This window comes from Lissotriton vulgaris, chromosome 2_1 (assembly GCF_964263255.1).
Source record: "Lissotriton vulgaris chromosome 2_1, aLisVul1.2, whole genome shotgun sequence".
Classification (NCBI taxonomy): Eukaryota; Metazoa; Chordata; class Amphibia; order Caudata; family Salamandridae; genus Lissotriton; species Lissotriton vulgaris.
This window is the reverse complement of record NC_141687.1, coordinates 2050140580-2050154390: the sequence shown is the minus strand read 5'-3', so window position 1 is coordinate 2050154390 and position 13811 is coordinate 2050140580.

Sequence of the window (13811 nt, the reverse complement as noted above, 5' to 3'; positions counted from 1 at the left end):
GCTCCTGCGGTGCATGGTTTAAAATAATTAATTCCTTAGATCCTGATATTGCTGTTTTCGATGGGGGCTGGGTTTGGGGAAACCTGAACTCGGTCCTGCTCGACGTCTGTTACCCTGATAAGGAGGGACTCCCCACTAGAATAGGAACTGATCTAGAAAATGAAGTATATGGATTAGGTAATTACACAATTAGCCTCATGATTCTTACTGTTGAATCCGAAGACGCACCAGTTCTACCCATTATGTCAGTATTACCAGTCACTGGCGAATTATGTATCAAGAAGAAAGGTTCAGTACACTTAGGTCATAGTAAATGCACTACTGTGGTCGAATTCAGCGATCAAGGTAAATCGTCCTTTAAAGCTATTAGTCATTCTTACTTTGTTTGTGGTCATACCGCATACATACGTCTACCCCCAGATTGGGATGGTACCTGTTACATTGCATTCCTTTTGCCACCTGTTTTCCTAGCTCCCCCTGATTACCATAGAAATACCAATCTAGTAAAGAATAGATCCAGAAGAGATATCCCACTTGTCGACTACACAGAAACGGCATGGGAACAGTACACCGATTTTAATAAAGGATTCTTTTTCTTTTTAGGACCTGTTCAGAATAGTAAATTAATACGTAGATTAACTAGAACGCTTGAAGCAGTAGTGAATGAAACTGCCTCCGCCTTAGGTAACTTAACAGAAGAACAGTCCGCCATGCGGGTTGTTGTCCTTCAGAACCGTCTTGTTATTGACGTCATCTTGGCAGATAGAGGCGGAGCTTGTAAGGTCATCGGGTCAAGTTGCTGTGTTTTCATACCACAAAACGCACCATCTGTATATCAAGCTATTACACGTCTCCATAAAATTGCAAATCAGATACATCAGAATCCAGGCACCTGGACTTGGTCCGGTTGGTTCTGGACAACGTTAACAGCTTGGGGATGGAAGATCCTATCCTTCCTAGGCATTGGCCTAGTCCTAGTATTCAGTTGCTGCCTGTGCCTGCAGTGTGGGCCAGCGATTTGTGGACTATGTGCCACCTCTTGTATTGAACATTCCAGTTTTCTCTCAAAACGTAAACGAAAGAAAGAAGAACAAATGATGTTACAAGAACAAACTGATCGATTCATGAGGATCGATATATCATGAAGGGTCCGTAGGGAACAAGGAGGGAATGAGGAAATATAAATTTTTGGTCATGTTATGTTCCCTAGCGCGTACCCCACCGACTCCATGTACCAGCTTAAAGTGCATGTAACTTCCCTCCTGTGTCAGCTATGAAGACGCAAATATATTTGCGTCCAACGTTAACTTGTCCTCTTTCAGATCCACCCTGAATGGATTATATAGTCCGTTCCTAAGTATGCTATGCCACCGTCTTTTTGTAGTGTACTTTACATGTTTTTTCTGCTTTGGCAAAGTAGGCCCTGAATTTCTGCCATCGAGCCTCTTTTCTGGCTTTTGACTCTGACAGCCTCTGCCCAGGCTACCTCTGTACCCGTGAACTCTGACTTACTTCCAGCGCGGCCCCTCGCGCTTAGCTCAGCCTGCTTTCTGCCAAGACTGACTATAACCTTCGAGTTATCTGTTCCGCTCCTCGAAAATGCATTCCTGCCTACTAGCTTCAGTAAACATCCTCCCCAGCTGCAGAGCCAAAGGGCCGACCCGTCCCAATGCAAGTAATTCATAGCCTCTGTTACGATGCTTCCATGGAAGGCCCTGTGCCCCACTTAGGCGCTTATACACGCATCCACAGTTAGCATAGAATAGCTCTGCCCTAGAGACCTTTCCGCCCAGATAGTATGGTTCCTAAACATCAGATATCAGATATGATAGAAGTACAAGTTGATCTGACATGCCAGACTTCTGTCTCTTTCCGTCAGTGTAAATGTCAAGTCCCCTGCACCCCTCCAATCACACGTCATGCAGCTGCGCGCGCATCCAAGCTTCCGATTTCTGCTGACATTGCAACTTTTCTGTTAGCGCCACCCCTTGGTGCCACCCACTTGCGTCACCTATCAGTGACGTTTCTAGCACACACCTCCAGTTCACGCCTCTTGATTACGTACTAGTACCACGTGTATACTGTTATCTTGCTTCTCTCAGCTGTTACGCCTCTTGCACTGTTGCTTATGATGTGAATTAAGTATATAAGCTATGTATTGTCAATAAAAGGTAGCGCGCTCTATCCCTTCTGACACCCCTGTGGTGGTCAGAATCCGATATCCTGGTCATGACCATTCCTTTATGAGGAATAAAACCCTTAGAAACTCTAACACCACGGACTCTGGTTTTTTTCTTTCCGATCTGAGTTATTATTGATTAAGTACTTACCTGCATAGAAATTAAGAGAGTAAATTAATTATTTACGTCAATGACATTCCGGAAAGTTCCTGTACTGCTTTAAATAGGGCTTTGGGACGATTCTGGGCTTTCAGTATCGTGGATTTCTACTTCCTTTTTTTTATGTGCTCTTTATTTTTTTTAATTTTTTTTGAGCTATGGAATAAATGAGATAAGTAATATTTTCCCGGTTACCCAACTCATCCTGATACAAATAGAAGAAGAAGAAGAAGAGAAACTATCTTTGAGCTTCTTTCATGCTAATTAGGAAGCTATCAACTGCTGTACGGAGGTAAAGTTGTATGTTTTGTTTCTCCAAACTACTCTTAATGCCGCAGGGAATTTCATCATGACCTGGGCTCCCTGACTTCTTAGATCTGACATGCGAGACCCTAACTCCCATTGCCTTTGCGCTGTGACTCTGCCAACATCAGAGCGAATCAGATATTTTGAAGAGTCAATCTGGAGGGTTGGATCAATAAGAGCCCTGGTCAAAATCATCTCTTTTATTGCGAAAGTGTGAAAGTTGACCAAAATCTTCCTTGGGGCACTCCTATCTGGGTGTCGACGGAAAGGGTCTCTATGTGCCCGTTGAATCTTGTCTTCCAGGTTGATATCTGGTCTATCCTTCAAGACGCCTTCTCTCAAAAGTTTGCATATTAATGATTTTACGTCTCCATTTTCTGCCCCCTCAGGGATTTTTAGGAATTTCAAGTTATTTCTCCTCGCATGGATCTCTAGATGCTCCATATCCAGTTGTAATGATCTGTTCTGGGCCTTAAGTTCAAATATTGCCTTGGAGTGTGTCTGAGAGGCCCTAGAGAGGATTGCGTCTTTCCCTTCTAATGCCTCTGTTCTGGAGCATACATCATCTAATTTGCTTTCCAAGGAGGTACATTTCTCTGCAATCTCCCTCTGATTACTCTCCGAAATCTCAAATTTTGAGAGGAGTTTAGCCAACAGATCCTCGTGTAAGGATCTACATAAACTCTCCATACTTTTACCCGGGCTGTTGCTCTCATGTTCCAGTTGTAATTCCTAGGAACCAGTCACGAAAGGGTTATTGATATGAGCAGCCTGAGGTGGAAAGCTAGACTTTGGAGACAGAACTAATACTGGCTGGGGGCTAAACCCACTCTCCATGTTTCCATCCACTTCCAAAACCGGTATAGGGTCTCCCAAACCTAAATCTGTATCGGGTTCTAGCAAAAGGGGGGCATAGCTGTTCTGTAAAATGACTGTCCCACCCTCTAGGTGTGGGGAGAGAGGGGGGTTCTGAATCACCGGTTGGATTTCTGTTACCTTGCTACCTCTATCTGAAACTGAAATCGCTTTCTCCATTATTTTGAAAAAGTTTTTTAGGGAGCGGGCAGACTTAGCTATCGTAGAACTTCTTTTAGGTCTGTTTTCCTCTCCTAATTTATTTGTCTCTCTTCTCCCTCTCTTTTTATGGCGTGGAGTCAGAGGGACCAATTGATTAGTGGTTTGGCTGAGTGAAGATAATAAACGCTCTTTCTCCGAGCTTTGAGTGGAGGAGATATCTATTTCTTACAACAGGAGGGGCCGACTGGACTAATTGCGCTGGTAAAGACAATTGATTTCCCTTACTGACGTTTTGCTATCCCACCTTGGCAGATAACTCCCCTCTCAGAGCCTTCTTTTCACTGAACTCCTTAATCTGTGTGTTGATGGGGGCTGGAAAGTATGGAGTGTCCATCCCTGTTGTAATTAGCCTGTCTCTTTTCTACCTCTGGGATTTCATAGTCATTCACATGATGTCACCACTAGAACCTTGGGTGACATCATGGAGTGTTTGGGGCTTAGCCTGGTGACAACTGGCAGTTGGACCAGGCAGGCTGAGTGGCAAGCTGGTCACTCCTGGTGGGTCTTTCTTTAACATTATTATTGCTGGTCATTTTTAGTGTTTGTCTCGTGCTTTCAGGAAGTGGTGGTTGGTGAGTGTGTAGTAGTTCTTTAGTCTCATTACTGTTCATTTCGGCGTGGTGTGTGCCTTGTACAGTATGTTTCAGGGAGAGGGTGTTTTCTTTTAGGTATGGTTGGTGGCAGGTTAATGGCGAATACAGTGAGTACATCTATAGTGTGTTGTGTTTGGACTGTTGTGAGCCTCACAGAGTATTTCCAGGTGTCGTGAGTGGCGTGTGAGTGTCAAATGCCGTATTATTGTGCACCTACAGGGTGTTGTGCATTTTTAGCATGTTGTATTTGGGGTCAGGAGGGCCCTGTACAGTTTATTGTAGGAGGAGTTATTGTTGAAATCTGTATACACAGTTTGCATGTGTGGTTGTGAGTTGGAAGTTATAAACTTCTGTACTTCTATTTAAAAGAAGTGTACCCTGTCTCATCTATGGTTTTCGGGTTACGAATGTATCCCAGTTATGGTTCACGGGGAGAGTTGTACCCCGTTACGGTATAGAGTCTGTTTTTTAAAATTTAAGGGCGGTGGATGGAGCAATGGCTACTCCAAGGTGCAGTTCACGGGGAGGGTTGTACTTCGTTATGGAGCAAAGTGCACTCCATTAATTTTGGCACAAAATCAATTTGTGTTTGTGTTTCCCAAGGAAAGGGGATGGGTCTTGGGACTAGTTGTGTTTGGGACTAGTTGTGTTTGGGACGAGTTGTCTTTGGGATGTGTTAGTAACTCTATCTTTGGAATGGGTGTTGTGTACTTTTAAATCCATTTGTACACTAATCTTAATAACCTATCTTTCAGAATGTACTGTGTACTTGTATATGGATGTGTACACTCAAGCTAATGTTATCTATTATATTTTCATCTTGTAGATTTCCCTAAAGAAAGTAGATGTGTTGTATTTAGCCTGTCTCTTTTCTACCTCTGGGATTTCATAGTCATTCACATGATGTCACCACTAGAACCTTGGGTGACATCATGGAGTGTTTGGGGCTTAGCCTGGTGACAACTGGCAGTTGGAACCAGGCAGGCTGAGTGGCAAGCTGGTCACTCATGGTGGGTCTTCTCTACATCTTATTGTTAACATCTTGAAGACTTGAATAAAGCAACCTAAATGATACCAGGCTCCAGGCTTCTATTTACAACAATCCCCTTACAAAAAGCTCTCTCAGCTGGATTAAAGTGCCCTTCAGTCTCGGCTACTCCAAGCCCAAGTCCACAACCATTACCAGGCACCCAGGGCAGGTCGAGCCCCCACCGACCAACTTTGGAACAATACCGGCTCACCGCTGTTATTGCCAGTTGAGGGTATGTGTACGTTTCTGTAGAATTAAGTGTAGTGGTGTATGTATAGCTGTATATACAAGTAAATAGATGTTTGATAGTTTATTTGCATGTGTGAGTATGTGTATGAGTAACTCTATGTATGAGTGTAGGTGTGTGACAGGATGTACAGGTGTATGAGTACATATGATGAGTGAGTACATGTATGAGTGACTATACAGAACTGTTGGTGTATGAGTGGATGTGTATGTAGATTTTGGAATTACTGAATAGGTTGTTCTAACTGGTATTGGTATCTCCATTGTTTTGAAATGTTTAGTTTCTATTTTGAATGTGTGTATCAAGGGTTATATTACACTGAGAGGAGGTCTGCCTCTCTTTCACAAGGATGATGTCATCAGTGATGTCATTTGAGATATCATCAGGGATGTCATGAGTGATGTCACTGACCATGTCATGAGTGATGTAATATGTGACGTCATCAGCAGTGCCTTGCGGGCGCGCAAGGTATAGTTAGCTAAACTAACTATAACGAGGGAATTTCAATGGTTTTGTATGAGAGAAATGTGCAGCTAACTATAACATGGGTGAAACCTATGGTTTTTTCAGTGAATTTCTAAGGTTTTTTAAATACTAATTCCTAACTATAACGTGTGTGAAACCTATGGTTTTTTCAGTGAATTTCAAAGGTTTTGTAAATGATTATTTTGAAGTATACTAATTATTATATTTCTTCCTTTTTATAGTAATTTCCTACATTTTTATAATAAATACTTATATTTATGTTATTTTTAAAGTTACATTTCATATTTTTTATGTAAAATAATACCAAAAGTAAATTCAAAAAGAATGCACTGCTAGTGAAACTACCACGGTGAATTTGTAAGTGTTTGTTAGAGGCAGATTTACAACACCCTTGTGCCTCTTTTACACCACCCTTGCATCACTTTTCTGATGAAGCAGTGTTGCAAAAGATGCACCACGACATGTGGTATTTAGAATGTGACGTATCTGGGAGGTACGTCACATTGTAAATCCCTGTACCAGAAGGACACATTCCTACATGAGGAGGCGTTCCTGCGCAGGAACACCTCCTAAAAGTGGCTGACTAAAATCTACAAGATTTCACTTTGTCACTTTTGCGCTCATGCTGTGTCAAAACCCTGCACTACCTTGAAGCAGGTGTAAGGATTGACACAGCAGTCTACACATTGAGCCCCCAGACCATTGCTGGAGATACGTTGCACTTCCAACATATCTCAAACAATGCACCACCTTTACAGCACAGATACATCACATATATGTGCCATTTTTTTCCCATGGCACACCGCATTGTAAATACAGTGCATCCATGGTGGTGGTGTCATGGAGCACAGTAACTGACATATTCCTGGGGATATGCCAGTTATTGTATATGTGCCCATTAGTGTTTTAATGAAGTGATAGGATTACTAAATCTGGATGAATGAGTCACTACAAAACTAAAACAACAGTAACAGAGTGTTTGCTGGAAGTGTAACGATACAAACTATTAAATTGAACGTATAAAACACAAATTTGCAAGTACGTAGAAGACTGCATACATCGTCTATAAGGGTTATGAAGCAGTCTATGCCATAAGGCCTATTTTAATGCATGAGTACTTAGATAGTGAGTGGATGATTACAAGACTGCATGGAAAGAACCTGATTGAATTTATAACAGCCTCAGTTGTACCACAGTATACAGACAAACACATACTGCTGAATGGCTCACTACAATATTGAAACAATAGTGTGAGAATGTTTGCTAGTAGTATTAGTATACACATTGAGGAATTGAACGTATAAAACATAAGTTTGCTGGTGCATAGAACAGTGCATGCAGAGTCTATAAAGGTTTGAAACAGCCGATGCGCTAAGGCCTCTTTTAATCCATGAGTATCTAAATACTGACTGGATCATTACACTTCTGCAAAAAAAGTTCCTCACTAAATTTATTACAGCTTCATTTTTACCACGGTACAATGAAAAAGAACATACTGCTGACTGGCTCACTACAATACTAAAACAGCAATGTCACAGTGTTTGCAGGAAGTCTAAGGATACAGACTGGGCAATTGAAGGCATAAAACACAAGTTTGCAGCTCCATACACGACTGGATGTATTCTCCATACGGATTTTAAGCAATCAGTACCCTCAAACCCACTTTGCATATTTTAAATCAATACAAACATTCAAAGAATATATAATTGAATCTATAAGTGCTTCACTTTTAGTACAATAAATACATTAGTGGATAGTGCTCAAACCTTTATTATTTTTCAACAATAAAGTTATTCTTGTAACATCTCATAATTTAACAGACATTAAAATGCAACTTCATCAGATATATCATTCAGATCAATTTCTTCGTCAGCAGTTTATGATATAATTTGTACTAAAATTTCAACATAATTTAAAACTTCCAGAAAATCACCATCAAAGCTTTCCTCTTCAAAATCACAATTCATGTCTGCAGCACTAAATTCTCCTTCTTCACTCCCATTGCCTGTGACAGATACGATTAGTTCTTCAATTATACTTAAAGTAATATCCAAAATCTCCTGAGTATGAGACTGTTCTCTTTCCATAGTTTTTCCTTTATGTTCTTGCTCCCTGTATAAAAATATAAACAGTTCATTTTATCAATTTTTGTAATATATAATACAAAACTACAGTTTTCACCTATTTGGCCTACAAAAAATACTGTATAAATACTATTATCTAATAACATTCTATTATTAGAGTTTTAGCCCTTTGCAAAATTATACAACTATAATTACGTAACATTCATTAACCTAGGCCTCTCAGTTTATTGTCTAATTTTTATGGTATTAATTTCCTCGTGTTCTTCTACTAGCTTTTCTTTATGCAGTTGCTTGTTGTCTATTCCCTCAATCCTTCAATATCCTATGTTTTTCATTAATGTTCCTTCTTAATTCAAAAGTCTTTCTACTATTTCTAACTCAATGTGTTCTTTTCCCTTAAGACCTTCCTTAACACAAATTGTATTGTTTCTTGTTTTAAGTTAGAGAAAATACATTGACTGAGTACATTCAATATTGTCTATACTGTCAGGTAAGTTTACTTACTCACTAACTTGTCAAACAACATTCTTTAACTCTCACAGAAATATTTCCATGTTCTCTTCACGAATGTCTAAAGAGCAATTGAAAACGGGTCTGAACTCCGGAACGTCTTCGGTGAAGTGCGCACTTGTTAGTCAGCGCGCGCCTCACCAAGGATTCCCGACAACTCTGGTAAATGACTAGATCGCAACTGCGTCTTTCAGCCACGGCCTGTGGTGGGACTTGCAATGGGGCAGGCAGGGGGGGGGGAGGGGCAGGGTAAGGGGTGATAAACAACGGAATCTGGATGATTTCAGGTAAGTAAAGAATTTCATTAATAAAACGAATTTTGGGCCTTATTATCAACAAAACGCAATATCAACAAAAGGCAATACATTATCCCCGCTTTTATCAGCAGGAAAGTGGCGATAAAGCGTCAATAATTATCTTGTTTTGTTGATAATATGGCCCGAAATGTATGCTAATGGCTTTGTGGTGACGATCACACGTGGTTATGACCGCGTTGTAAGGGCTGTTTCCGCCCAGGACACTGCAGCAACCTGGTCTGGGCGTTGTGGACTCCAGTGCAGTAGGCGGAGGGCCAAGCAACTCCTCATACAATATAGAAATCTTTGTGGGGTGATTGTTTCCTTGGTTTGAGGGGTGTGATTGAGGCCCAAACATTTAATTTTGTAGGGGGGTAAGATTGCATGGGAAAATGTTGAAAGATGTTTGTAAATGTGGTTCACATTGTTTCGTATTATTTTGATATCTTTTCTAAGTTGTAGTCTATTCAGAGAAAATACAAGTCATTAGTTTTCAATCCTAGTCTTGAATATCTTACTATACTATTTCAACTTATTTCTGTTGTGGACCATCATACACCCCCCCCCACACAAAATAAAAGAAGTATGTACTTTTTTTATTAACTTTTATTAAAACAATAACTAAACGAAACTTAATTATAACTATATTGCAAACAAGTAGAAAAATAAGTTTAATAACAAACAATATTATAAGCAAATTGTTAAATGGACTTCATAAGATGTCCAAATGGCAATCTGGAAAACAAAAAAGAAAATGAGAGTTTAGAATTCTGTAGATGTGAGTACATGAGCTGAACCATTACACGTCAAGGTAACTCTATGGTCTTATGTGTGCACTGTGCCTCGTACATTTCACTTGTTATAATGCTGCGTTCAAGTGGTGTCTATATGGAAGTGCCTACTGCGTTACTGACACAAAAGTAGCATAACGGTATTGTAAATATGTCAACTTATTTCTAATGCAATGCTATGAAGGCTTTGTAGATCTAGGGCTCTGTGCTTACCGTTGTGTAAACACTGCAGCCAAAGACTTCAGCCAGTGGAATTCATAACTTTAGTTGGGCTGTTCCTCTACATGTGCAAGTGGACAGCAGTGTCGATAAGTTTATGAGAGAAAGAGAAATGATGTCACAGAGAGTGAGAGAGAGAAAGAGAGAGAAAAGAACATTAAAACTGTCTCGCAGAGTCTGGAGTTGACATTTTTTCTTATAAAGTGAGACGTAGATTTACAAGCTCCTTGCGTCACTTTACCCATGTTAAAAGTGACTCAAAAGTGGCTTAATAAGGTTGTGGATCTGTTTGTCAGACTGTTGTAAGGTATCTGTTGTCACTGCTGGAAGGTAATTATAGATTTTACAGAGAAGCTGCTGTACACTACGCACTCTGGGCCATATTATCAAGCCTGGGTGACAAAATTATCGCCACTTTATCGGCAGGAAAGTGCCGCTAAAGTGGCGATAATGGGTTTGATAATATCAACACTCGAAACCAGGAAGTGTTGGCGACCATCTTGTGCCTCGGTAGCACTGAGTCACAAGAAAACAGTAAAACAAAGTTGAAAAATAAGGGAAGGGGGCAGGGTAGAAACATTCTGATCCTTTACGGTTGCTCAGGGGGTCGTATATGGATTTTTTTATCACAATAGCTGAGTCACAAGGAAACAGTAAAACAAAGTTGAAAAATAAGGAAAAGGGGGTAGGGTAGAAACATTCTGAACATTCTGAACATATACTGTTGCTCAGGGGGTGGTAGATTTATTGTACACGTACCAAGCATGTATGGACGACGTACAGCTGGAATGTTGAAAGTCGTCACGTAAGCGTATGTAAGCACGAAAAAGCACGAAAAATAAAAATAATTTTAGATATTTATGAAGTGTATTTGTTTATGTGCTGTGTGGCTCTAAAAAGAGCTGTTGTGTTTATTGGGAGATTTTAGTACCTAAAAGTAAGTACCGATGCAGAGTCTTAAGTTCATGAGGAAGACTCTGTTCCCCTCATCTGTAAAATGTACACCATCTCTCCTATAGATGCCATGCATATTGAAACGCAGATTGTTGTTGTAAATGGACCCCATTCGGTAGTCTCGGGAAAAGGCAGAAACAGATTTATTCACATGTGTCTTAGCTTTTTTAAACTGTGGAAAATAGTGGTTGGACCGCTTCCATTTCTGCCTTTGGCATATATTCGAATATACAAAGGCAGTTTTGGGGAACAGTGTCATCAATTGTGCAAAGGTGTCCTTCATAAGCATTTCCAGAGCTACCCCAGTCAAAGTGCCTAGGTCATTCCCACCACAGTGCACAATTATGAGGTCAGGGTGTTGGAGATGCAATAAGGATTTAACCAATGGCATCAATTGGTGACACTTTAATCCTCTCTATCCAATCCATTTAATGCCCACATTTCGTAAACCTAGGTCCTTGTGAATTATTTTTTGTTGTGCGTACCTTTGGCTTTAGAAAACATAGCTGTGTCCCACAGTCCACACTGTAAGCATTTTAAAGAGAGGTCAGGATCTACTCTCATGGCGTCTGTAAATGAAATGGTAGTTTGAAAAGTAAGATTTTTCTAAAATGGTGGACAACATGCAGTTTTGAAAAAAGAAAAGAAATGATTGGTTGTTTAACAACATTTTACAGAAAACTAGGTTGCATATTTCTGTTTTTTAAAAGCCTTATTTTTATTGGTTAAGAAAAAGTGAGAGAAAAGAACGTTACATAAAATAAGCTGGTATATTCTCCAGTCAAGCATACTTGCAGTTTCAATTTGCAACAATGTATGATGAACTTTTCACCTATGTGCTGAGTTAGGTGTTCCCTGAAGTGTTTCCATGGTAACTGGCAGATTGTGGAATGGGGGAAGGGTTGAAAGTTTTGTTACTTGGAAAGTTTTGGAATGTTAAACCAATAGAAATGTGTGTTTTATTTTGAATGAATGTGTACAGGATTTTAATTGGTTATTTATATGTATGTGTGTGTAAAATGAGAGGGAAAATGTTCCATTTGACTGATCAACTGCAAACACGGAACTAGAGAGATTCTGTACAAGAATATCCACTGTGTGAGTGGTATTCTTCTTAATCTACAAATCAATTTGAAAGGTGAGTTGATAAGTTGTACGGGAGTGTGTGCGGTGCATCTTTGTACATTGTGGAATTATGGGGTATATCAAGACAGGCGATAATATTATTGCTGCTTTAAGGGTAGAAAACTGCTGCTAAAGTGTCGATAACGTTATCGCCTGACTTGATAATATGCCCCTATATTCGTCCGTTGTTAAACATTTTATAGTAGTAAATGTGTTTTGCTATAATGCATGCTGTTATGTTTTTTTGTTTAATATCATTTTGTGCGTCTCTGTACATTAAGGGATTATGGGCCATATTATCAAGAAAGGGCGATACATTATTGCCACTTTTATCCGCAGGAAACTGCCGGTAAAGTGGTGATAATGGTCTTGATAATATATCCTTGTGAATTCCCATAGAAGCCCCGGTTATGGTGTTCACCTGGGCTTCTATGGGAATTCTCAAGGATATATTATCGAGACCATTTTTGCCGCTTTAGTGGCAGTTTACTGCCGGTAAAAGCGGCGATAATGTATCGCCCTTTACTGATAATATGGCACTGACGGGCATATTATTAAGGACCGGTGTTAAAATTATCGACGTTATATGGGCAGGAAACTGCAGATAAAACGGCGAAAATATGGCTTGGTAAAAAGGGCATATTACCAACAAGTAGCAATATTTATCGCTAAATAGGCTTAGCAACGATTTTTTTATCGCTGCCTATCGCTGGATATGTTAGCGGAGAAAACATGCTATTAGCAAAGATTTTCTCCATTGTGCTAAAATATCCAGCGATAGCGGAGAAATGCACGAATATCGCTGAGAATATAGCGATATTCACGCATTAGCGACTAACATATCCAGCTGCAGAGCATGAAGAGCGGAGGCACTACGGGGACATCTTCAATCTCCTCTGATCAGCAGTGCAATGAGTTGGCCTTGTACTTCGTGAACAAAGTAGATAAGATTTACCAGGGTTTGCTCACCCCTATTTTGCCCCCGGTGGTGGAGGACCTGGGGGCTTTGTGTTACATGGGGGTAAACATCCTGTTGTCTTTTCCTCCGTTGTCGCAGATGGAGTTCGAGGCACTCTGTTCAAAGATCAAATTGGGTTCGCCAGCGGATCGCTGACTCCTGCTCACTTTCGTCAGTTCCACACTCTTCTCTCTCTACTGAATTTCAACCTGGTCAATCTTTCTTTGGCCTCAGCACCCGTACCGACGGACTGGAAACATGCCAAGGTTATTCCTTTGCTCAAAAAACCCTCTTTGGACCCTGCAGAGCCAGCCAACTATCGCCCGTTTTCCCAATTACCGTTCTTGGCAAAGGTGGCAGAATCGTATGTGAATTCCATCCTCTTCCATGCCTGATACAGTACTGAGTCTGCTCTGCTGGTAGTTACAGAGGCCATTCGGGCGAACTTGGATGTTGGAGACTCAGCGGCCTTGGTCCTTCTGGACCTAAGTGCCGCTTTTGACACAGTCTCCCATGCGATACTCTTAAGACGCCTGCAGGAAATAGGCATCAGGGACGCGGCTCTGGAGTGGCTCCGGTCTTTTCTGGAGGGGAGGTCCTTTCAAGTTCATGTTGCTCCTTTCCATTCCCAAGATCTTGCCTTGCGCCAGGGTGTACTGCAAGGTTCAGTGTTAAGCCCCCTACTGTTCAACATCTACCTCCAGCCTTTGGATGTGTTGGCAAAGGGAAGAGGCTTGTCACTGGTATCGTATGCTGACGATACCCAGTTAGTGATCGCATTTTCCAAAAAATGGTG